Consider the following 27,936-nt stretch of genomic DNA (forward strand, 5'->3'; position numbering starts at 1 on the left):
TCATAATCACCGTCTCCTTTAGCCTAACCGGCATAATCGTAGGACGTAAAACTCAAAGATTTCATTTCACAGATTTTCGAAGTTTCGAACGAAATCCGAACACCTCATATAGGCACTTGTGTGAACCCAATCAATTCTTTTACTTCAATTCTAAGTCAGACATCAAAAGTCGCTGAAAAAGAGTTTAATTATTTTAAATATACTACTAAATTTCTTTTCTCTGTACCTTAGGAATCCCGAGATATGAGCGTCTTAGCAAACTCCCCTCTTCTCCCCTTTTTCTTCCCTACTAAATTCAACGTTTTAAAAAAAAAACGTTGTTGAAACACTTTAAATGAAAATTCCATACATCAAAATTTTATGTATATAATCTTAATAGATTCCGAGATGTGGATATTTTATTATAATAATGCAAACCTTCATTTCCCCTCCCCTTTGCATATCTTTGGATTAAAAGATCCAATATATTTCAGGCAAAACTTTCCTTGTAGGCCTTATATCTGGAGAACTACACATAGTGTAGCCAAACCAAAACTATCATTTAACTCAGGATGATGTGCTTATTCCGTAAAATATACGAAAACTCGATTTAAGGGCCATTCAAAAATTTTGTGGCCCCTGATCCCAAATTCACAATATATTTCACTCAATCAAAAATTTTCTTGTACTCCTTATATGTGGAGAGAGGGGTGTGGTGGAAAAAGTTGATAACCCACAACAACGAAATTATTGAGGAAACGCGATTAAAGTTATAAGTTAGTGTACAAAATCGTTTTGTTCAGACAGCTGGTCGGGTTTATCCTTTTAATTGACCTCTATTAATTAACTTTCTATGATAAAATTGAAAATAATTATTAGAATTATTAAATTAAGATGAGGAAAATATTTCAATTGTATTCAAGATTTCAATGATGGTTATCAAGTTTTTCCACCACACTCCTGATATAGTGTAGCTAAACCCAAACTATCACATAACTCAGTATGATGTGTTTGTTCTGTAAAAATACGGTAATCTGACTTAAGGGCCGTTCAAAAATTTTGTGAACCATGATCCAAAAACTAATTATTATTTAAGATCGCAATCTTTTGATGCATTTTTTTTTTAGATCATTCCTAAAATTCTTGTTTACAAAGTTCTTCTTTAGTGGTATCTTACATTATGAAACAAGTTAATACCCAAATTTCAAGTTTTTAACTTAGGTAGTTTGGCTTGGATAATGATCAGCCAGTCAATCAGAACTTCAGAGATTCTTTGGTCTTCATGTGCGTGTAATTATACTTGTTGTGTTGATAACCCGTTACTATTTGAATATTGTAAATTTGTGAATGAGGATTTCTTCTAATTACCGGACCGGACATAGGCAAATGTTTAGTTTCTTGCTTCTTAATCGGATGGTACTGGGTTCAAATCTCTTGGACAGGCCATTTGGACAGCTTTTTCCAGATATTTCTTTTTTAAATTAGTTTCACAAGACTGCCGGCTTAAGTACCCTTATAGCTATATCTGATTGTATAAATATTGGCTATATCTGATTTAATTTCTATTCCTATCTTACCTTTGTTGTTTTAAATATGATTAATGATTCCAGAGTAAATTTGCTTCACGGCCTATATCTGAAAATTCTTTAAATGAAAGAAAATTAAATGAATTGGAAAACATTCCAAAGTCAGAAAAAAAGAACATTTTGACAGATACACTATCAACTTTAATGCATGATGTAAGTTCAATTGCACAATGACTGTTTTGCTAGATATAATTAATCGGAAATTTTATACCGCCACCATTATCATAATCATAGTTAACCACTGTCAATCCACTGGCGGGTGAAAGTCTCTCCAAATTTTCTATTCAGCCATTGTGCCGCTATTTAACCGAAAAGAAAATAGCTCATCTAGCAAAACGTTTGTGTTCTAACGTTTGAACTACATGGTCTGCTAAAGGGAAAGCAAATTTTTAACAGTGAATCTTTCTTAAGAAATCGTCACCTTACACCAGGTGATAAAATAGTAAAGTCACAATACTTTTCGTTTATTTATTTATTTATTTATTTATTTATTTTCATTTTCATTCTATCTACATGCAAATTTAAACAGACATTGTTATCTTCAAATTTTGTTGCAGATATAATAGGAGAAACTACCAAGAAGGAGTAAGCTATTTAAGGATTGTATCACACAGGCTAAAGAATAATGACAATTCTGTACATCCCTTCCAAATCGAACCTAGAATCATATGAACCACAACCACATACCAGTTGGTAGATAGGAATATCGGTGCTATTGCCGAATGGTTTGTTCGCGTATTTTTCTTCCCCCCACTTCACACATTCTCATTCCGTTAATTCTTTATAATTATTCATAATCATTATTAATTTACAACTAAATATAGATACAAAAAAATAAAGTAAGCAAGTAACTTGTTTCAGGTATTCTGGACCTCATCAATTTTATGTGTTTTTGTTCTTGTCGGATTTCATTCCCTATATAAAAATTAAGATGAATTAGGAAAGACAAATCAGAGGAAAGATTTCAAGTTGGCTCTCTTTCTAACTATAAAAGTAGTACAGCGCTCACTTCTGGTGGGAAAGGTCTCTGGTTCGATCCAAAATCATGTGAAATTGATTGGAGTGAACAAGCCGTATCCGCATATATTCTCCCGTTTCCTCCTAAAACGTCATTCTACCAATTCTTAAATAATCATTCACTTTATTCATCACTTGTTTGATTTATCCTGAAGAGCAGAACAGTGGGACATTGTTTTTGTTTGTTATATATATATGGTTATCACCCAAGAAGCTGACAAGTAAAAGAGTTTGGACAACAATAATCTAATCAATTGATTTGCAATTTAATCTATTTCCTCCTATTATTCCTTGTAAGAGTTTCACTTTAGAAAACACACTCAATACATCTTAATAATATATTTATAGTTTAACATCTGTTTTTCAGCACCGACAGTAAATGAGACGCAGACCTATAGTTTAACATGGATGGAAACAATGAAAGTGAAATCTTTCAGTTTAACGTCTTACGATTATACCCTTTAGGCTAATCGAAACGATGATTAAAACAAGTGGATGATGATGGAAGAACCGATGAAATGATAAAGTGGGAGGAAACGGGACCACCCCGAGAAAACACATGAACATGATGTTGTCTAGCACAAACTTACTTGGCCGGGGATCGAAACAGGGACCTCAGCCACCAGAGGTAAGCGCTCTACCACTGAGCCACCCTGCCCTTGTAACGTGGATAGACTCTACCTAAGAGAAATCATTCCCGGGACTTTTACATCAAAAGACAGGAACGCTAATCGTATAACGGAACTTAGCAGTAACTTTGATAATCGGAAGCAATTTATTTCTTAATATACTTTGCCTAAGTAACATCTTTATTTATTTATTTAAACGTTATTAGCTTAATATTTATTATTCGTTTGGTGTCTTTTTATACTTTTATTTTGTTATATCTTTATAAATGTAAAAAAAGTCAAAAATAATTAGATTTCAAGTACGTTTTCGCTTGTTTTAAGGAGAAACTAAAAACCCTCATGACAACCGACTGAAATACGTATTTTTGTCGCTATCGCGTGATGGCAGCACTTTCCGTGCTTCTGAGCAGAGTGGATTCTTGTGTTAGATGGAACTAGGGATGTAAAATACCTGGGTATTTATTTCAGTGGGTAAATACCCTGGGTAAATACCCGGGTATTTACCCAAAATGGGTATTTTAGTGGGTATTTTATGTTTCAATTAGCAATAAATGGATTTTAACGTTGTCAATGAAAAATATAATGGTCATTTGTATCCCCTGCATCAGGAGCACTAAATAACCACCTAATTAATCATTTTTTCTAGTAATTAAAGAATGAATTTGATATTTATTAAGTAATACAGTCGGATTTACTACCTACTCACCATAATTTTCTTTCTACTTACACTAAATTTCGTTCTATTACCCTTGGCGGAAAGTAATTATCCATTCTACCCTGTGAATTCTTACCTTGGTGTGCCCCTGAGGCGTCCAATCAACTACGCGGTAGAATTTGATAGGGGATCAAACCAACATGAAAATTTAAAATTTATGATAGAACGTAACGAAGACTAAAGAAAGTGAAGTCAGTTGTCACCAAACCAGTCATACACTATTCTTAAGTATTCTTCCTGCCAGCAGCTCATGGTATTAATGACGGAATTTAAGTTCTTCCTTAGGTTCGCCTCTCTTGAAACTTTCTCCATTTTTCTCAATCTGGCTCATCTTCTTTTATCTTACAATACATTCTCCAGTTTTTCAAATCACCGATGAACACACTAGTATTTAAGTATTTAAGTAACAGCAGGATCTCTATTACTAAAGAAATAAGTTTTCTTTTGGTTTACCAAATTTATTAATGATGGAAAATGAATTATTAATAATTGCTTTCCTATTTTAAAGATCTAAAGTTTACAACAATTTTATTATACGTATATATTGTTAACATTACCTTGAATTTTTTGAATAGTAATGATGAAAACAACCTTTTTAATAATTTAAAAAAAAAAAAAACTGAATTGATATTACAGATATCCTACGTCTGGTTACTTTCTTCACGAAAAATTATGTTATTTTTGGTATTTTGTCTATAGACAATGAGATGTACTGAATTGTCGAGTATGCAAAGAATTGGACCAATAAGTTTCTTAAGTTTTACACCTGGTTTACGGAATTAATAAATTAATCTGTTTAAGAAACTACACTGTAAAAACGAAGCTGTTGATATAGTTATATCATAGTAAAGAAACTAGACTTTAGTAACTAATAACCTTGAAAATACTTAGAAACTTTAAAAAAAATACACATTTACCGATTACGAAAGTTGCAGAATAATCAAGGTAATTAAATTTAATAAATTGGTCGATTAAATTATTTACTAAATATGCCATTGAAAGAAAATTATCCATAAAATAAGGAATAACATCTCGTAAAACACTTAAGTAACTAATTCCTGATTTTTAGAAGTGTTCACTAAATGGAGTTTAACACTAAGAATAATGGTTAGTGAAAGAATTTGTTGGAATAACATATTTAAAATATTAATGTGATAAACAACATTAAGCTGTATAGTAACTCAGTAATATTTATACTTCAAATTATTCAATATAGAACAGCAATTAACCTGTACCATATTTGGAGTACTATAAAACGACCACAAATTTTACCGTCATACTCAGAATCAATCGTAAGATCAGAGTCGGAATCATCACATAATTCTTCAATATCAACATCACTATTACTCGCTTCTTCATTTCCTTCTGTCACCCATTTCTCTGTATCCTCTTCCAATGTCTCTGGTGTTTTGTTCTGTTCCATGGCAACTGCTGGTGACTTGTTCCTTGATGATCCTGGTCCTGAGTGTTGCATCCGTGAAACTTCAGGCAATCTCTTATTTAAAAGCTTCCAGTTATAAGAAGGATATGTTAGTTTTCCTGTCCTCTCCAATGATAAACAATTTATTGTTTTACTAAATGTAGAGGGAGTTCTTTCTGTGCCAGCAGATGTAACCAGAGCACAAAGGATTCGAATGGCGACATCAGCTAATTCAGTGATGTCTCAAAACCCTCTTCACTAAAGTAGTGAGCTCATTTGTTCCACTCCGTCCCACAAAAATATCCTTGCCCAATTTTCTTCCCTGTTTCTATAGTCAGTCAAATGTGATCTCAGTAAAACAGAATTCAATTCCATTTGTTTTCCAACTTCACAAACGAAGTTTACTCCATCCAGCAATTCTTCAGCGGTCAATTTGCAGCCGTGAAAAGTGAGATTGAGGAGATATGCAGCCAGATGAATTGAACCCAAGCCGGGTTCACTTCTTTGTTTAAATTTTTCCATCATTGATTGCTCTTCTGTTTTCGAAAGGATTGATGGTGGTAACTGTTCTGTCAGAGTTGAATGAAGACTGAAATTTTGAGTGCAAAGTGTCTATCTGATACTCATTTTACTCTAAGCAATTAATCAAATCCACTATAGGTTTCAAAATTGCTACAAGGTTTTCAATACAAATCCAGAATACTTCATCAAAAAGTATTTTCTTGATTTCTGAAGGTAATGACGAATCCATGCTCACTCGAGCATCTGAAGCCTGGTTTTATTGACAAGCACACTTTGGAGGATTGTAAATGATTTCTTCATCTTGTTTCTTTAGGCAACTTTAACGAAATTATTACCCTTTTCTCAATTGAGTTTTGTGTAAATAGTGCTTGCAGGTGATGGCTATGTTTGATTATTTTAACATCATCAATTACACTTCCCAGTAATGTCTTTACCGATGGACATCAAATGATGTCAGAACAAAGCAAATGAAGATGAACAAGACAACCCAAAGATACTATATTAGAATACTTCTGTTTTACTAATTTAAAAGCTGCTCTCATGTTGGATGAGTTGTCTTCTATGATTATTAAAAATTTTTCAGGGTTATGGTTTTACAGAACATTCATAATCTCTTCAGACAAGTAGTGTGCATCGCGTTTATTTTCTTTCGACAACGCGAAATCAACAAAAACAGGTTCAGGCTTTAAAATGACGACATAACTGATAGATTCATTTCTTATATTACTCCAACCGTCACACTGTAAATATAGGTTTCTTGATTCCTCTAACTTCATTTTAACTTCCTCTTGTATTTGACTGTGTTGAGCATCCCAGTAACTCGTAGCCAGGCGATACCTTGATAGGAGAGAATACGAAGGACGAATTTTCTTTAAAAAAAATTCAATCCACAAAGGGTGATCAACAAGTGACAAGGGACACCCACTAACGAAGATCGCTTTGGCAATGCTTTCCTTCAACGCTTCCTGTAAGACTTCATTAAGGTTTCATACGTCGGCATTTGTTTTAAGAAACATCAATACTAAGATTCTATCAAAAATCCGAAATAGTAATGTTGAACCTAAGAAGCCATAAAAAGTGAAGAACAGTCTGTTTTATGGAAATTGATGTATTTTTTTCGTATAATAAATGCGACTATACCTACTATATCAAACTCACTTTCTCCTTTCATTAAAATTTCTCCAAAATGTTCTTTTAAGTTTGAAACTAGTAGACATAAGATACTATCTTTTCATGATTAACTTGAACCTCTATAATTTTCGACTCGGAAAGATTTTGATAATTTTGGTAATCTTTATTCAATAAGTTGTAGCCTCTGATATGTAATGCTTTAAATACATGATCCAGCTTTCGTTTATCTTTTATTCGTATGACGGTTGTCTGAGTTGTTTGTGAAACATTTCTGAGAATTTTAAAATTTCAAAATTGTACATTTCGGAAAAAAATGTTGGATTGAAGGCGTCTCAAAACATGTGTTCTCAAATGAAAATATACAATAACTTGATAGGATTCTTGAGAATCGGCGGCGTATCGCAGACTTTACATTTAACAAAGAGGGTTTATATACGATTTCTATGTTTGGACAACCTAAGGGTTGAAGTCATACTACGATTTCTTAATTGTTTAAGTTTTGGCGAAACTAATCCAAGTTTAAAAGCCGTTCACACCTTGGTGAAGAAAGGGCATAGATGGATAAGTATAGTAAAATAGCCAGAGATCAATCTTGAGACGACAAGAGGGTGGTAATGTAGGTACCACCAGGAGATATTAATTTCTCATGTTTCAACTTTGACTCTGATTTGTTCGTGAGCAATGACGTAAAGTCGGAAAAGTTAATTATTTCTCAAGATCGGCTTGATCGATGTTGCTCAAACTTAGATGCATATATAGGTGTACACGAGGGCCTCGTCTGAAAATTGTAACAGAACATCCCCATCATTTCCCCCTTTCAAAACACTCGATTCAATATTTTGATTTTTTTACCTATGAAGTTCTTCGAGAAAGATATAAAAAAAATAGGTTTTAGATGTTGTAACCTAGAATAACATATAATATCCAAAATTGTATCGCGGGTGGGCCATAAAATAGACTGCAAACCCGCACCGCACATGAACGGGGTCAATTGGTTATTAGTTTGCATATTTATAGTGAATGAATGAGAAAACACGCTCGACAGACCCCAAAATATTAGAAAAGGTTACCGGTATGGTTAAAACTTCAAAATAATTGAACTTTCGGAAAATACCCATTTTTTGGGTAGGTAAATACAAAACGGGTAAATACCCGGGTAAATACCAATTTTTTATTTACCTACCCACTGGGTATTTACCCGACCCACATCTCTAGATGGAACAGGTTTTCTTTTATTAAAACTATAAAACTGTATAATATACAAAAAGGAATTCTAGTGAAAACGATATGGGAAAAGGAAAGAAAGGATAAATATATTTTCTTCTTTTTATTTAAAAATGGTATTTTATGAGGAATAATATTATAAGAAAGGAATTTTAAGAGTGTGGTCTAAAAGCTTGCTTGGGAATCAATTTTTTTTTTTTTTTTTTTTTTTGTAAAATGAAAATATGTGTGATGACTGAGCATGGATGGTCTTAGGAAAAATCGTGAGCATATAATCGAAAATGACCTATATTAGTGTGGAATTCATAGTTTTGGAGTCCCTGAGTTGATTGGTGACCCTGATTTGGTCCCTGAGTTGATTGGTTATGTCCAAAATGAAACGTATTCTACCCATGTGAAGAGCGGGCATTCTACTAGTATTTCCACTAGTGACATATATCGAGAATGACCCATATTATGACACTTTCGATGTCGTTTAAATCCAAATTCACCTTCGAAACAGAGGGGAGGGGGAGGCGGATATATATATATATATATATATATATATATAGAGAGAGAGAGAGAGAGAGAGAGAGAGAATACATAGATAGATAGATACAGGGTGTTTCAATACAACACTGACAGCGTTTAGGAGGTGATTCCTGACAGCAAGATAGACTAAAAGACTAAAAGTATAGACCAACCTGGGTGCACAAATATTCCTTTCGGAGTTATAGGCTGCAAGTTAAAACAAGAAAAAATGAACTTTAAAGGTCCATAGGTCCAAAACTATCTGACCTACCGTAATCGGGTCAAGACTTCACTTAGGAACTAATATAAGCCCTATCCAAAAATACGTGTTTTAGAATCCTGCGGTACTACTGTAACAATTTTTATAGAACCAGTTTCGCTACGGACATATAATCTGAAGTACTTTGCAACTACCCCTGAAGTACTCTATATATCCCTCCCTAAGTTCCGTCAAAGTGAAATTATTGAAACTATCCCAGGCCAGAACCTCATTCGATGGAGATCGATAAGGTGTTACAAACATAGTCACTCTCATTTTTATTTTTATAGATAGATGTTCAATTATTGCTTTCCTTAAAAAAAAAGTTTTATTGGATATAGTGTATATATGTTGTATAAGATTTAATACAATCTTTACTGCTTAGAATTAAAACTAGTCAGTAATGAAGGGATGAATTTAATCCTTCTTACTCCTCCCCCAGTTAAATAATTACGTTCCATATGTTTATGAGATTTAACTACAATCTTTACTGCTTAGGATTAAAACCAGTCAGTAATGAAGGGATGAATTTAATCCTTCTTACCCCTCCCCCCAATTAAATAATTACGTTCAATCAAAATTCGTAAAAAAAATCTTTCATTTTTATGAAACATAGTAAAGTTATTAAAAGGTAAGACGATGAAATATCCAATAATAAAAAAATGAGAAAACGTTTACTCGGTTCTACAATGTAAAGCATCAGTAGTGTACGTAATATCGTCTTAATAGACTGTTTGTGGTTCATAAAAGGCGCGGTGGCTCACTAGTGCTTGGGGTCTCTGGTTCGATCCCCAGCTAAGTAAGTTTGTGGTGAACAACATCGTGTCCGTAGATTTTCTCGGGGTATTCTCGGTTCTCTTCCTCATTATCATTCCACCAATTCTTCCGTCATCTTTCAATTGCTTTATCACATTGTCTCACAGCCTAACGGGCTCAGTCGTGGGATGTTAAACTCAAAAATTTCACTTTATTTTTGAGGTTGTGCTAGGTTTTCATTTTATTTCAGGGCTCAGTCGTGGGTTGTAAACTCAAAAATTTCACTTTATTTTTGAGGTTGTGCTAGGTTTTCATTTTATTTCAGGGCTCAGTCGTGGGTTGTTAAACTCAAAAATTTCACTTTATTTTTGAGGTTGTGCTAGGTTTTAGTTTTATTTCAGGGCTCAGTCGTGTGATGTTAAACTCAAAAATTTCACTTTATTTTTGAGGTTGTGCTAGGTTTCCATTTTATTTCAGGGCTCAGTCGTGGGATGTTAAACTCAAAAATTTCACTTTATTTTTGAGGTTGTGCTAGGTTTTCATCTTATTTCAGGTTGGATATCTCGCAATAAGCTGTAAGTCTGGATATAATATGGTCCTAGAAGGGACATTAAACCCTTAACATTCAAACAAACAAACAATTTTGTGTTTCATGTTGCCCAAGATCTTGTACACAGTACCGGTACTGTTCCATTTAAATCCGGAAAGTGAGAAATTGAATATATATATATATATATATATATATATATATATATATATATATATATATATATATATATATATATATATATATATATATATATATATATATATATATATAATTAATAACTCTGTCTGACGATCACGAGAAGAACTCAAGGTGATGTCTAGGTGAAATTCTGTAGTTAAACAAGTTAATATAGCATTAAAAAAAATTTTAAAAATATTTCGCACAATGAGAGTGCTCCATAAGTAATGTATATATAGAGAGCTAAAACTAAGATATTAATGGGAGATGATTAAAGCAGGAATTAAGCTATCGTGACTGGAAGTGCGACGAATTCGTGGTAAAATCATTAGAAACAGGTTTGTAGTCACACGTAGTTAAAGAGAGAGAAACATTAATTAAAGACTAATTTATGCCCTTACAACTTTAATCATTGGAAACGCTCCCCCCTCCTCTGCCCTGCTAGCATTGCTAGTATTTTGACCGTGAATTGCTAATTATAACTATAATGAATATTACGAAATGTGGTAGCCTATTATTAGTTAATTAAAAAAACAAAAGACAGGGAAAATGTAAGAATTCCGTTTTCTCGAGTTCCTTTTTTTTTTAGTATTTTCTACCCCTATCCTCTTCGCCGCCCTCTCTTAGGCGCCAATTTTCGTATTTAGCTTACGTGGGAGATGTTATCTTAAAACATTTGCTGTAAAATGGATAAAGATCCTGTTTCTTTATCAATGTCATACAGTTTTCTTTCTTTTTTTTATTTTATATTTTTTCTTTTATTTTCTTACTAGCAAGTTTGCTAAAATTATTCGGGGAGGTGGAGGAGAGTTCCCTTCGTATTTCAAGTCTCTTGTAAAGATTGGAAAGTTATCGGACGTGTCTTTAATATATGGGGTTCCAGGTTTAATATCCGGCTAAAGCGCTCAAATTGTCACGCAATATTATAACGTTATTGTGGTATCACATTGAGGTAACAAAATGATAAAGATTAGACTAAACCTTTATGCATAGTTTTTGAGAAAATCACGAAGATTTTTTTTTCTTTTTGTAAATCTAAAAATTTATGTTTAACAATAATGACTCCACTTACTAAGAGGAAATTGATCCTTAAGCACAGTCTCATTAAGCTATTCATAATTACATTGACAAGACGACTGTACACAAAGGTTAATAAAATATATTACTAATAATGTAATGCTAGATTTTTTAGTGAGTATACGCTAGAACGCTTTTTTTTTTAAATATATATAGCATTTACCTACTCCCGCATAGTTCGTTCTTTCGCATATACGAGATGACAAAAATGAAATGAAATCTTTAAGTTTTACGTCCTACGGTTATGCCAGTTAGGCTAAAGAGACGGTGATGATGAGAAATGAATGAAGAGAGAGGAAACGGGAGAACCCCGAGAAAACCTACGAGCAAGGTGTTCATCCACCACAAAGTCCAAACGGCGCGAGCTGGGATCGAAACGGGGACCCCAAGCACCGGAGGTGACCACTGAGCCACCGCGCCCCCTATTCGAGATTAGAATACGCTGAACTATAAAAATATTAGGTCGGTATACGCGATATACTGACTCTTGTATAGGTATGTCACATTACTTTAATGGATCCATAGCTCAGAATTGGGATTAAAGTAAAAACTGTGTCCCATAAAGAACGCAACTTTGACATGCCCGTCATTTCTGTTCTAGTAAGTTGACACCACCTAACGTTACACGATTTTCATCTATTGTTTTTATGGTTAGTAGTCACGGAGGACCGAATAGTGCATAAGCGTCATTTGTTTTCTATACGGGTAGGAATTGAGTGCTCTACGACGAAACAGCGTGTTGTCATAGTGACCGACATATCTATTGTTTTTATGGTTAGTAGTCACGGAGGACCGAATAGTGCATAAGCGTCATTTGTTTTCTATACGGGTAGGAATTGAGTGCTCTACGACGAAACAGCGTGTTGTCATAGTGACCGACATATCTATTGTTTTTATGGTTAGTAGTCACGGAGGACCGAATAGTGCATAAGCGTCATTTGTTTTCTATACGGGTAGGAATTGAGTGCTCTACGACGAAACAGCGTATTGTCATAGTGACCGACATATCTATTGTTTTTATGGTTAGTAGTCACGGAGGACCGAATAGTGCATAAGCGTCATTTCTTTTCTATACGGGTAGGAATTGATTGCTCTACGACGAAACAGCGTGTTGTCATAGTGACCGACATATCTATTGTTTTTATGGTTAGTAGTCACGGAGGACCGAATAGTGCATAAGCGTCATTTCTTTTCTATACGGGTAGGAATTGAGTGCTCTACGACGAAAGAGCGTGTTGTCATAGTGACCGACATATCTATTGTTTTTATGGTTAGTAGTCACGGAGGACCGAATAGTGCATAAGCGTCATTTGTTTTCTATACGGGTAGGAATTGAGTGCTCTACGACGAAACAGCGTGTTGTCATAGTGACCGACATATCTATCGTTTTTATGGTTAGTAGTCACGGAGGACCGAATAGTGCATAAGCGTCATTTCTTTTCTATACGGGTAGGAATTGATTGCTCTACGACGAAACAGCGTGTTGTCATAGTGACCGACATATCTATTGTTTTTATGGTTAGTAGTCACGGAGGACCGAATAGTGCATAAGCGTCATTTCTTTTCTATACGGGTAGGAATTGAGTGCTCTACGACGAAAGAGCGTGTTGTCATAGTGACCGACATATCTATTGTTTTTATGGTTAGTAGTCACGGAGGACCGAATAGTGCATAAGCGTCATTTGTTTTCTATACGGGTAGGAATTGAGTGCTCTACGACGAAACAGCGTGTTGTCATAGTGACCGACATATCTATTGTTTTTATGGTTAGTAGTCACGGAGGACCGAATAGTGCATAAGCGTCATTTGTTTTCTATACGGGTAGGAATTGAGTGCTCTACGACGAAACAGCGTGTTGTCATAGTGACCGACATATCTATTGTTTTTATGGTTAGTAGTCACGGAGGACCGAATAGTGCATAAGCGTCATTTGTTTTCTATACGGGTAGGAATTGAGTGCTCTACGAGGAAACAGCGTGTTGTCATAGTGACCGACATATCTATTGTTTTTATGGTTAGTAGTCACGGAGGACCGAATAGTGCATAAGCGTCATTTGTTTTCTATACGGGTAGGAATTGAGTGCTCTACGACGAAACAGCGTGTTGTCATAGTGACCGACATATCTATTGTTTTTATGGTTAATAGTCACGGAGGACCGAATAGTGCATAAGCGTCATTTGTTTTCTATACGGGTAGGAATTGAGTGCTCTACGACGAAACAGCGTGTTGTCATAGTGACCGACATATCTATTGTTTTTATGGTTAGTAGTCACGGAGGACCGAATAGTGCTTGAGCGTCATTTGTTTTCTATACGGGTAGGAATTGAGTGCTCTACGACGAAACAGCGTGTTGTCATAGTGACCGACATATCTATTGTTTTTATGGTTAGTAGTCAGGGAGGGCCGAATAGTGCATGATCGTCATTTGTTTTCTATACGGGTAGGAATTGAGTGCTTCGCAATGAAACAGCGTGTTGTCGTAGTGACCGACATATCTATTGTTTTTATGGTTAGTAGTCACGGAGGACCGAATAGTGCATAAGCGTCATTTGTTTTCTATACGGGTAGGAATTGAGTGCTTCACAACGAAACAGCGTGTTGTCATAGTGACCGACATATCTATTGTTTTTATGGTTAGTAGTCACGGAGGACCGAATAGTGCATAAGCGTCATTTGTTTTCTATACGGGTAGGAATTGAGTGCTCTACGACGAAACAGCGTGTTGTCATAGTGACCGACATATCTATTGTTTTTATGGTTAGTAGTCAGGGAGGGCCGAATAGTGCATGATCGTCATTTGTTTTCTATACGGGTAGGAATTGAGTGCTTCGCAACGAAACAGCGTGTTGTCGTAGTGACCGACATATCTATTGTTTTTATGGTTAGTAGTCACGGAGGACCGAATAGTGCTTGAGCGTCATTTGTTTTCTATACGGGTAGGAATTGAGTGCTTCGCAACGAAACAGCGTGTGGTCATAGTGACCGAGATATCTATTGTTTTTATGGTTAGTAGTCACGGAGGACCGAATAGTGCATGATCGTCATTTGTTTTCTATACGGGTAGGAATTGAATGCTTCACGACGAAAACAGCGTGTTGTCATAGTGACCGACATAGTTTTCAAAAGTTGCGGCCTGTATTTCAAAAGTTGCATTCTATATGGGACACCATTTACAATATTGTGCAAAGACAAGACATTATACCAATTGGAAAGGTGACATAGAGCTGAAAAATAAATAAAATGAGCTTGAGGATAAATTTTTATGCATTGTTTTCCAGAAAATTGGGAAGAGCAAAATATTTTATGGTGCAAAGAACTGGATAATTCGTTGCCAATAATAATAAATAGTGTTTATTCTCCTGGAGAAGACTATTTATCTATTTAGGATATTTAAAAAAAAATACATTACTAAAAAGCAGATGTAGGTCCTATCTTTTGTTGTGATATTAGAATAAACAAAGAAATATTCTCTAGCACAATTTTCGTCCCAACGACACTCGTTGGACGGAAACTTCTCGCAACGTTACTTGTTGAGGATTTGTAACAGGAATTCATTTTTTTCTTTTATTTCATTATACTATATTCACGTTCCATTACAACAGTGGTTTCCAACCTTGTTCAGCGGGTGATTCCTTCGTGAACTCTGCATACTTTACACTTCCCTCTCCTTACCTCTTTCTCCCTCTCATTTTGCGACTTTAGATGCAGTCTTTATTTCTGAAATGTTCAGTAATAATAATAATAATAATAATAATAATAATAATAATAATAATAATAATAATAATAATAATAATAATAATAATATTATTATTATTATTATTAACAGTAGTAGTAGTAGTAATATTAGTATTTTACCAGTTTTCTTCTTAATGGCAGCGTTCTTATGGAATAGTTATTTTGTGTTTCTACAGTATTTAATTTAAAGTCCCTTGCTAGCAACATTCTTAATATTTGTAATTATAAAAGTAGTTTATTTCGGTCAGTAGTTTGCGCTTCCCTCGTTCCTTTATATCCCCGAAGATGCTCACCCTCAGGTTGGGAACCACTTCTTCGAAAAATGAACGAAGTTCCTGCTTCGCTTCACTAGATATGAAAGAAGTCCGAAAATAAGTGACACTGGAAGCCAGATTCTTAAAGAAATAACTTTTCTCTGTTTTAGTTTAATGCCCAAAGTTATGTCCTTTAAGCTAAAGTAGACAGATGATTAATTAAATTAAATTATTTTGAAATTAAGATTTTGTGCTCGTCTACCAGAAATCGAACCAAGGACCACGAGCAGCAACAGTGTATGCGCTAGCAACTTTCTTTTTTCTTTTCCCAAATTACCCGATTGATCGAACATTCCTCACTTTCCTAATCTATATACTGTATATAATTACAAAACTGAAAGTCACTATGTTTGTGACAATACCTTTTGGACCACCTGACCAATCTAGATCAAATTTTCAACATACTGTACATGAGGTTCGGGCCTGGGATGATTTTTATTTGACGGTACAACTTAGGGGAGGGAGAGATGTAAAATTATCGAAAAATGATCGATTTAAGAATTATCGAAAAATAACCGATATTAGTGTCGAATCCATAGTTTTCGGGGTCGCTGAGACGAACAGTGACGCTTCCGATGCAGTTTAAAATCAAATTCAGCCCTTTATATTGAAAATGAAACGTATTCTCCCCGTGCGTAGAACGGGTATTCTGCTAGTTCCTACTAATTACTTGATTTCACCTTTTTCCTATTAATCTTTAAGGATATGGACAGGAACACAATGACGTCGGGGTTGAGTAAAATTCCAAAGACTTTTTCACCTGGAATCGAACCTAAAAGTACATACCCCCCAAAGCGCATCTGCTAGTCACTAGACCAGCGGAAAGGGCCTTCATTGGAACGTGGAACATTGCGAAAAATAAATAAATAAGAAACAACCTTCCTTTATGATAACCTGTTGTCATACAAATAGATAAACTGAAAGTTGATGAAAAAAGAACCAATAAAATTAATTCTTTTAGATTTATCTTTAACATTAACTCCAAACTCACGTCTTAGAATTATATTATGAGAAATATAACAAAAATACGTGAACTGAAACGCATTAATAGTAAATTAAAAAGAAAAAGCTGTGTAGTATGTCCAGGGTACAGGAGATTTACGTAAAACCTGTCCACTGTCAGGAAATCTTTTTGACAAATTCTCTTTTACATAAAACAAGGAAGAAGGAAAAAATAAGGAAAAATAAGAGAAACGGAATAAAATATTGGTGACCTCGGATATGGAGACACCCTAAGTTGTACAGTAAGCACCTATTGTGTGAGAAATGTAACATGTGTGTGTGTGTGGTACTTAACTTGTTAACTGGTCATGTCGTCCACTGTAATTAGGTGCATGTCACGAAGTCCAGTGAGGTTTCATTTTTCTTCTTTTCTTCTCTCTTTCCCCAATCTGTGACTAGCTTTTATTTTTCTTTCTTTCTCCCTCTATACCTTTCTTAAATCACGCCTTTATTTTTCAATTCCTTCTTTCTTTCGGTATTATCATTAGCGTTAGGTTGTTTCATTACTGGAAAGAGAAAAAAAAGTACTTATCAAAGCATATGTAACAGTCATGCGGGCGGTCGCGCGCGCGGCATTTATCAGAGGAGATAATGCAAGTGTTGCCAAAGCTATGCTTAGAAACATGCTTAAAATTTTAACAATTGTTATTTAATTAGCGCTTAAGAAACAAAATTTCTACAGAGATGTGACCAGGAGAGCACCCATGGGAAGTACACTGTTTCCGGATCCCCCGCAAGACTTCGTAACAGGGGCGTCATTTAGGGGAGGCAGGGAGGGGCAATTGCCCTCCCTGAGTTTGAGATTTATATAGCTTTTATCAATAAAATAGTAGTAAATCAGTGAAAAACGCAAAATTTTACTTATATCTAGGGGTCTTGCCCCCCCCCCGAAGCAAAGTCTGAAATGACGCTCCTGCTTCGTAACTCAACATACATGTACGTGTACACTTTCTCAATAAATCTATTTAAAAAAAAAAAAACAGGGAAATGATTGATGTAGCATGAAAAATTGATCTTACACCTCCTCTGTATTGTTTCTCTTATAAAACAATCTAGTTATATATATATATTTTCCTCCTGAAAGTACAGGTGGAAATTTATCTTCTTTTTGTATGCAGAATAATACCCATTCAATACTATATATAAGCCTACGTAATGACTTGTAGTATTGGATAGCCCCTTCCAGATTTGAACCCCTCCCAACAAAAACTTCTAGTTGCGTGCCTGGATGAGACCAATATCAACCGATAAATCTCGTTGTTGGGCTGAACAAAATAATGTGGGTTATTATAAATTCTCATGCGTAGTTGTTGAGAAATGGAGAAAAAGGATTTATTTTTTGTAAATCTACAGGGTGGTTCGGAAGTGGACGTACCCCCTTTAGTTTCAACAGTAGTGTATAGTGTTAGTTATGGTAGAATGTCTATACACAGTTACCTTGAAGTGTTAAGAGTCTTAAGAGTCATAAACATCGGTATGATCACCATCCATGTCGTAACACAGCTGAATTCTGCGCCAAGTTCTCGCAGATGTTTTGCGGAGCTACTCCGGAGTCACGAGGGTGAAGGCGTGTTCCACAGCTGCTCGTGATTCCTGTGTTGTGTGATATCGAGTATTTCTTACTTGTTGCTTTATGATACCCCAGAGAGCATTGTCTGTTGTCGTAAGATCGGGACTTCTTGGAGGCCAGGCAAAGGGAGCTTGTGAAGATGAACAACCTCTTCCAATCCAGCGGCCAGGAAACATCTGATTCAGGTAATTGCGCAAGCGAGTCGCACAAATGAACATGGATAACAATGTTGCCAGATGTCAAGCACTGTTACCAAACAAATGTGGGTAGAACCTAAAACCGTCAGAAAACACCAATTAGGGGTACACCCACTTCAGGACCACCCTGTATAAGAATTGAGGGTGGCGATAACGACGCCAGCTGTTAAGAGGAAACTACTACTGAAGTATGTCCTTTGTCAAGATTTTCATTATGATCCTTCGAGGATGAGAGTATACAACATCGCCCAAAATTATTATTAACCCTCATATTTTATTTATTTATTTTTTATTGAACTGAAATATTGAGCAAAGATGACAGTCGATAGATCACATCAAAATTAACAAAATTTTCATGCGTAGTTTAGGAGGAAATCGACAAAATAAAACTCTAGCGCTAAAAAATATGTCGATCATCGCCAATAAGAATTGATAGTGGATATTCTCCTGAAATAGTATACTTATATATTTATGTACTGCACTAAGTAGCTGATTGTATCTACTCTTATTTGTCCTTATCTAATGGAGGCATACGTACTCCCAACATTGACACACACACACACACATATACACAAACACTTAACGATGACGCACATATTCCTAACGGCAACGCACATACTCTAATAGTAACGCGCATACTCCTAACAGTGACGTATATACTCATAACAGTGACGCACTCATTCCTAACAGTGACTTACATACTTCTAACAGTGACGTATATATTAGAAACAGTGACTTGCATACTCTAACAGTGACGTATATATTTCTAGCAGTGACTTACATACTTCTAACGGTGACGTATATATTCCTAACAGTATGGCCGTTCTAAATGGTACTTCTAAATGGTACACCTTAGCCGTAAATCTCCATATGGCTGTACCATTTAGAAGTGTCCCCCGCTGTACATATTCCTAGCGGTGACATATATACTCGGAACGGTTACTTGAATACATCTAACAGTTATGTAATTTTCCTAACAGAGACTTACATACTCCTAACAGTAACGCATATCCTCCTAACAGTGATATACATATTCCTAACGGTAACGTACATATTCCTAACAGTGGTGTAAATACTCGTAACAGTGGCATGCCTACTCCTAATAGTGACGCACATATTAGTAACGGCGACGTATATACTACGAACAGTGACCTACATTCTCCTAACAGTGACTTATATACCCCTAATAGCAACGTATTTACCCCTAACAGTCACATAGCAAAAATGCTCAGCACTATATCGAGTCACTATTTTATAAAAACTTACAATCTTACACTATTGCAATTTTTATATTACACTTGGACTTCGATAACTCGAATTTTTTTTTTCACATTCTTAAATAACCTCTGTAAGTCGAATGTTTAAAAATTACAATCTCGATACATCAAAGTTTAACGGTTTTATAATCATATTTAAAAACCTCGAACTCGTAAATCGAACTTTCGTATCTGTGAATCTCTACATGTCGAAGTTTACCGCTATAAATTGAACTTATCTTGATGTGGCCTAGATAACTCGAAGCTATTAATCTATGCTTTTACGTAATTGTCATTGTTGCTAGTCCTGTCCTTGTTGCTAATATGTGCTAGTCAGTTTTAATGAGGAATACGGCACCTCGATATCTCAAATTTTTGTTGCGCTCACCTTGATAACTCAAATCTTGATTACTCAAAAAACTCGATAACTCGACTTTTATATATTCCCCAGTTTCGAGTTATCGCGATCTGAGTGTATTATCAATCAAAAATCAAACAAGTGTGTTACGTTGTCGTCGTCGTTCAGTAAAAGATGTCGCCAGTCAAAAAGCGTTGGAACCATTTATATATATATATATATATATATATATATATATATATATATATATATATATATATATATATATATATTGGCGGATCCAAGGGGGGCTATAGCCCCCTTGATGCTCAGGTATACACTGGATAAAATGGGCTTCAATCCTGCTTTACATTGGATAAAACGGTACCCTATGGTTTAGCCCCTACCTTGATCATATCCTGGATCCGCCACTATATATAATATATATATATGATTTGATATCATAGGCTGTAGAAGTTAATATAATTTTCATATGGAGAAAGTTTGAGAATTCTTTTGATGAGGAGATACAATGCTTAATTCTGTAGACAAATCATGACAAATATTTTCATTAAGAAGTACAATAAGTTAGTTTAAATTCAAACAGGAATAAAAGTTTTACAAGTGTAGTTAATAAATTTCTGAACTCTGACACATACTCTATTTTTGTGGCAAATTAGCCATTAAATGATTCAATTCGCAACACTGCATACACACAAACCGAGATAATCCTTTGAATTGTGTTATACCCAGTTGGCAACTGTAATCAAACGCTTGTTTTAAAAACCGTTAGATTTAGTTAAAGTAGACAGCCTTGCTTGAAGCAGGGTGTAATTCAAGAACTAACCAATCAACAATCTCGCAGCACCTTGTTGCAAATTCCGTTTTGTTATGTCCTCCCACCACTGCATCATATTTTAGCTGTCAAGGTTACTGTGATTAACCAGCGTGTGTTAAGAAGACAAAGACCAAAATCAATTTGACAAAGCAGAACGTCTGATTGTTGTTTATAGTGGCGTACTACCAAAGAAGTTACACTTGTTTAGTTGCAGATAATATTGGCCCAAAATTACGTTACGAGCGCCTTCAACTACCAGAATTATAATGAAGAGGTCTCTCTTTCTTTGTTGCTACTAGTTTTTAGGATTTGTGGTCCTGCTTTCCGAATTAGGAAATGTTCTTTTATTTATAGAGGTTTAGCAATTATATATACTTTTCGAATATATTTAATTGCTATAGGTTACTTTATCGTAGACTAGAACATTGTACAAGTTTGACGTTAGAGCTTGTAAAAGCTGGCTGTTTTAATCATAAATTTTATTAAAAGAATGACTTTATTTTCGAAACTTTTAACAGTTGATTCGTTTCAGTAAATGTTTTAATTCTACAGTTTTCATTTTTAATACTTCGTGTTATATTATTGTTAATGTATCTTGTTCTGAAAATTTATAGTAAAGTTATTTAAATAATAATAATAAACATAATTTAACATTACACTTCAAAAGTGTGTGTAGATGAATATATGTGAACATTCCATAACAAGAGACATTGTTAAAAAATTTGCTAGTTTGTTTCTTTCTTTTGCTCAATATAGGAAAATATTACTCAACGTATTTCATATATACATATGAAATATGTTTACTAATATTTTTTGTTTCATAATTCTTGTTGGTGCTAGTCCGATTCCACTAGAGTATAATAAGCGCTCTGCAAAACCCTTACCTTACAGGAATACTGCTTCTTCTGAGACCAGTGAAGTCAAGCAGTACCAGGTCTGCTCAAAGGAAAGATGTGTTCAACAGATGGTGTTGAAAGAGGGGTATCCAAACAGCGTTGTGAGGACAATTCAGGAGCTGCTTCAAAGAAAGAAGTACCGAACTTCGTTTTAGGAATCCGACATTAACAGGAGCGGAACTGATCCGAAAGGTATGACTGCCATACACCGGCTGGTAAGTCCTGGCCCCCTAAGAGCTGTTGCTTTAGGAGTATACATGTTTATTCATAACAAGTGTTTACACAGTTGCTAATAACTTCCCCCCAAATTTAAGACCATTTCTTGCTTTCTAAAGAGAGATTCGATACATCCCACTTTATCGAAATTGTTCACTAGTACGAAAGTCCACGAACATCACCTCTATATCCTTTTTCTCTTTTTTCGGAGAAGGGGGAGGTTACAAATGTATTTTGGGAGTAAAAATTGATTTAAATAATTTTCTTGCATTCGAATTATTCTTCAAAATTAATTTTTCAATAAACACCTTTTTTTTTTTTTAAGTTTCGAAACTTAGGATTGACGACTTCTCGCATGAGATATTGTCCAAATATATATATAGTATAAAATTCCGTGACTGTGTATTCAGTCTATCAAAAGAAATTGGAAATAATAATGGAAAATCTCTTTGTCAACTTGCGTATCCCTCAGAGTGAATCGCTCAAAACTTCGTCTTACACAATGCTTTCGATTCCATGGAAAGAGATATGCTACAGCAAGTGAAACAAAATACTGCCTCAATTATATTTAATATTTTGGCAAAATTATGCTCAACCGTTAATCTTATTTTTTGGTGAACGAACGATTCCATCACAAGTTGGCTGTCAACAAGGTGATCCAGCTGGTCCAATGCTCTTTAGTTTGGCCATCTGCCCAATAGTTCGCACTTTATAGTCTGAACTAAATATTTTCTACTTAGATGACGGTAGCTTAGGTGGTTCTCCACAATCAGTTTACGAAGACATGAAGACTCTAATAGAAGAATCAAAAAGACTTGATCTGGAAGTTAACCTGTATAAATGCGTACTTTTTTTCATGTCTGGAAACCCAAGCAAAGAAGTTGAATCCCAGTTTCATGAATTGTTATCTGGGATATGGACGGTACTTAAAAATGAATTATCTCTCTTGGGATCACCCCTCTTTGAGGATGGATATGAGGAAACTTTTGATGAGCATTTAAATATATTAAAAATAGTATCTCAGCGTCTGAAGACTTTACCAGCGCATATTGCCTTTTTTCTACTTAAGAATTGCCTGGGAATTACCGAAACTGATCTATTTTTTATGCACCACTCCCACATGGTCCATGCCTTCCAAGGTACTTCAGCTTCATAATTGTTTAAAATATGCATTACGGTCAATCATTAATTATTCTTTGAATGAAAATCAATGGATTCAAGCAAGCTTACCAATTCGCTTAGGAGGTTTCAGTGTAAGAAAAGTCTCAGACCTAAGCATTCCAGCTTCCCTGTCCTCATGTTTTGGAGTGAAGCCACTTGTCTCCAACATACTAAATATATCAGTTGACAAAGTGGAAATTCATCACCTGGCGGAGGGATTGAAGATATGGAATGGTATCTACAATAATGAGACTCCCGCTGTGTTGGGCTTACAGAAGAATTGGGATAAAATTATATTAACAACAATAATTGATAAAGAATTGGTCCTTGAAAATGCATCTGATATTGCCCGTTTTAAATCCTTACAAAGAAAAGAACCTGGTGCATGGCTACAGGCTACACCGTCAAAAAATATTGGAACTTTCTTAGACAACAACACGTTTCAAATTTGTGTCGCTCTACGTCTCGACTTAAATATCTGTCACAGTTTCAAATGTACATGTCAAGAACAGGTTGATGAAAAAGGCTTCTTACATGCACTAAGCTGTTCTAGGAGTGGAGGTCGAATTTCTCGTCATGGAGAGCTGAATAATATAATAAGACGAGCTCATGCCAGCATTGATGTCCCAAGTATTTTAGAATCATCTGGAATGTTCAGAGATGATGGGAAACGACCAGACGGAGTGATATTAATCCCTTGGAAAATAGGGCAACGACTGGTATGGGACGTCACCTGTGTAGACACATTTGCACCTTCCCATTTAGCTTCATCATGTAAAGAGGCCGGAAATGCTGCTGAGACAGCCTGTAAGCGAAAACACACGAAATATTCCAAATTAAAAGAAGATCATATGCTCATTGCCTTTGCTACGGAAACCATGGGAGTTTTTAGCCAGGAGGCTAGGGAATTCCTGAAGGAAATCGGATCGAAATTAAATCTCAAGACGGGAGATCCAAGAAGTGCACAATTTTTATTTCAACGCATTAGTCTAGCAATTCAGCGAGGTAATGCAGTTAGCATTTTAAATTTCTTCCCTTCTTCTAAAATGGAAGATTTTTTTTTTAAATTTGAAATAAACCAGAATTTATGAACACTTTGGACTGAAAATTCTGTAAACTATTTAAGTTTTGTTAACTCCATTATATTTGTCACGCTACTTCCAAAGATGAGGAAGATGGACATACTCGCTCCTCTCAATTATGAAGTTACTTGTTCTATGTAAAAGTTGTTCATTAAACATACTAATAATGGGAAAAATTACATATAACAACACTATTAAATAGATTTAAAGCCTTACACATAGTTTAGAATATCTAGAGAATAGAAAGTTTCAAACTTCGTGGAAAGTTTCACCTTCATAGAGCAATACTTTTTTTAAAAAATATTTTCCATCCTTTTAGATGTTGAGTTTGGGAAATTCCGTTACCCATAGTCTAAACATTGAGGAGAATGTTTGTACAAAGTCACAAGTACCTAGGTCAAACCTATTTAAATTATGTGGTAAACAGAAAAAAAAAAAACGCTCTCCTCCTTAGATGTTGCATCTATGAATATCTGACAATTGCGATCTGCGACAATTGTGATTATATGAAAACCTGAGACAATTGCGATCATCTCAAAAATATGAGTTGTGACAATCTCGACCAAGTTGTTAATAATTTTATATTTTTTAAATTAAATTTAGAATTAACATTTTACGTCGAGGCCGAAGACTGTTGTGTAATGATATTACTCACTTACAGATACGGTATACGGTAAGCTGGTATATTTAAGAGATTTACGACAACACAATATTTGTTGCGTGTTTTGCTTAGGCTATTTCTTGTGTGTGAATCCCCAATAACTCAATGCCAACTTCGAAGCAGTCGCCGTATTAGTATGAAGAAAGATATTTCAATTAATGCATGTCAATAGTTGCTTTTCTCTTTTTATATGAAGAAGTGTTTACGGAAGAAAGAGCAGAGCTTAGACCTTGTCTGTGAATATAATATAATAGTGATGAAGAAATATGATTGACAACTTTTTTTTTTTTTTTTTTTTTTTTTTAAAATTACAGGACGTAGTTGAAGGCTGGTTATTCATCCATGGTAAAGTTCTTGCTAATGGAAAGTTCGAAGAATCTTGGATTGTTTTCTACAACACCACTGGCTTGAAAACGAAGATATTCCTATGGATATATATGAACTTGCTATCAGCGGAGACACAGCAGGCCCGTAGCCAGAACACTAAAAGAGGGGGCGTATACGTAACAAGAAACAACTGAAAGTAAGAAACAACTGAAAGTTTGAGAATAGCTGAGCCAGGTGGGCAGGGCTTCCTGGCCACCCCATAGCTACGGACATGAGACACAGAACTAATAATGCTGTAGAGGGAGGATGAAATAATAAAATAAATGCATTATTCGAAAGACCCCCTTCTGAATGTTCATGAGTTAATTTGCTACCTCAAGTAGGAAAGAGAAGGCATGAGTGTGATGTTAATCAGAATGGAACTCAACCAAAAAGGAATCAAAAGAAAAAAAAGCGATATACACGTGTGGATGAAAGGGTTCAGAGAATTATTCAGAAGTACGAAAATAATTGATGATTTCAGAAAATTGCTGACGGCTTTCTTCAAAAGCTGAACTAGTGTCCAAGTGCACAATAGTTATTGTCTTTTGCACAATAGTCCTAATCGTGTACGTACACTAAAGCCCCCCCCCCCCAAAATAAATCTGTATTGAAGAATGCAAGTCCACACCAAAAATAATTGTTCAAGACACGAAAAGTCGATTTACGAAAAATGAAGAATATCTGTAATGAATTTATGTATGGATCCGTACAAAAATCTGCGTCAAAATTTCATTCAATTCACATATATAGGTATTATTAAACAACACACTGGAAAAAATGTCTGTATTTTAATTATCAAATATCTATGTAAACTTTGCCCTTCGTTTTGTAAGTTGATTTACATTTCCTTAGATTAAACTACAAAATTTGCTGGTTCTTTTTTCAAATTTACAGTAAATTTATAAGAAAATAAGATATTTTTATTGATAAAAATGTAATTTTACAGCATTTTATACTAGTAGCCCTAATTGTACTTTATGAGGGTAAATTGATTTACATAGAGGATTGGCAAACGGATTGCCACAGTTTTTTAGTAAATTTACCTGTGACTTTTTTTTACAGTGCAGTGCTAATATTATGTTATGTAACATAGTAATTTTACTTGTTAGATGCATAGGCGCAAATCTCTCTTCAACAATAGGGGAAGGGGGTAATTCCATTCCCATAAGCTTTTTTTTTCTTTTTTTTTCCTTTTAAGCGATGTTCAAAAGCTTTAATGAAGTTGAAAAACAATGTTGTGGAGAATCAGGTGAGCAGAATTGTCTTCAACATTGGAAGGCGGGGAGATTTGAGGCTTATTCTGGGGGAAAGGGGGTAGATGAGACTTATATTACGGTAGATGAATCTCATCTTTGAGATGAACCTATTGTATATTATATATCAGGCGATGTAGATAAAGTAGTGGTACGTATCAATATTACAAATCAGTGTCGTGAACACATTCTGAAATCTGAATATTTTATACATGCATATTTATAATTAGTATGTTTCTACTTAGGCAAAAAATACATTTCAAATCGGATTTGAGGAGGACAGTCCTCCCCAATTCCACTATTGGGAGACATGCTTTCCCCCGGGATTTGTGCCAGTGGTTAGAAGAAGAAAAATACTCATAACATGAAACTTGAATAAAAACTTTAAATGGGAAATTTGAAAACTTTTCCAGGGATTTTGAATGGGTTTTCCTCTACAGTAAATTCTCTTTGTATACAGTGTGTTTCAAAACAGCGCCGACAATGTTTGGAAGGTGATTCCTGACACCAAGATAAGACGAAAAGTATAGACGAACTTGGCTGCACAAATACTTCCTTTCAGAGTTATAGGCTACCGAAAACATGAAAAAAATGAACTTTAAAGGTCCATAACTCCAATGCTGTACGATCTATCGTAGTCAGATCAAGACTTCACTTAGGACCTAGTATGTACGCTATCCAAAAATACATATTTCAGATTCTTAAGGTACTCAAGCAACAATTTTTAAAGAGGCAGTTTGGCTACGAGCATATAATTTGAAGTAGGCTACTCAGCAACTACCTCTATAAAAATTGTTTCGGAAGTACCGAAGGATTCTGAAACCTGGATGTTTGGATAGGGCACATACTAGTTCCTAAATAAAGTCTTGACCCGACTACGGTATGTTCCATAGTATTGGAGCTATGGATCTTTAAATTTCATTTTGTCATGTTTTCGGCAGCCTATTCAAAAGAAAGCATTTATGCACCCAGGATGATCTCTATTTTTCGTCTTATCTTGGTGTCAGGAATCACCTCCCAAACGTTGTCGATGTTGTTTTGAAATACCCTGTATAAAAAATTGATGTTACATATAAACTTAGTTTGCATTTAAAAGTAGCTTTTCAAATAATTATAGTTTGAAGTTAATTGTGAAGTATATACAATGTCGTACTAAGAAGTTAAGTTCTCTTACTTCTGTTCGTTTCAGCCGACAAAATGTCCTATCTTGTAATAACTGTAGGAAGGTTATAAATCTCCTGATGTAATTATCTGTTTGCCCATGTTATATTCTACATGTATCAGTTAAAATCCTTTTGCTATGGATGAAATATATATGGTATCTTATTCGGCTTCCGTTCTTGGGAGTAAATGATGAAATGCGATGATAATTAAGACTCAAGTCTATTGTCGAACTGTCCTAGTACACTAAGGATTTTGCTGACTAAACACAACTCATTGTTCTTAAATAAGATGTGCTCGATTTGTTTCGATTACTCTGATAGAGTATTTCCTAT

General features: G+C 35.0%; 1 long non-coding RNA gene across 1 annotated transcript in view; it reads left to right on the forward strand.

Moving 5' to 3' along the window:
• Nucleotides 1-25,476, forward strand: part of LOC145681509 (uncharacterized) — a 45,728-nt gene extending 20,252 nt beyond the window's left edge. Inside the window, exons 2-3 of the long non-coding RNA XR_014130795.1 lie at nt 21,694-21,890; nt 25,133-25,476. This is a non-coding gene — a long non-coding RNA (uncharacterized LOC145681509). The remainder of the gene's footprint in view (nt 1-21,693; nt 21,891-25,132) is intronic.
• The last annotated feature ends 2,460 nt before the right edge of the window (nt 25,477-27,936 follow it).

This window comes from Thermobia domestica, chromosome 3 (assembly GCF_964235325.1).
Source record: "Thermobia domestica chromosome 3, izTheDome1.hap1.1, whole genome shotgun sequence".
In the NCBI taxonomy this organism is placed as follows: Eukaryota; Metazoa; Arthropoda; class Insecta; order Zygentoma; family Lepismatidae; genus Thermobia; species Thermobia domestica.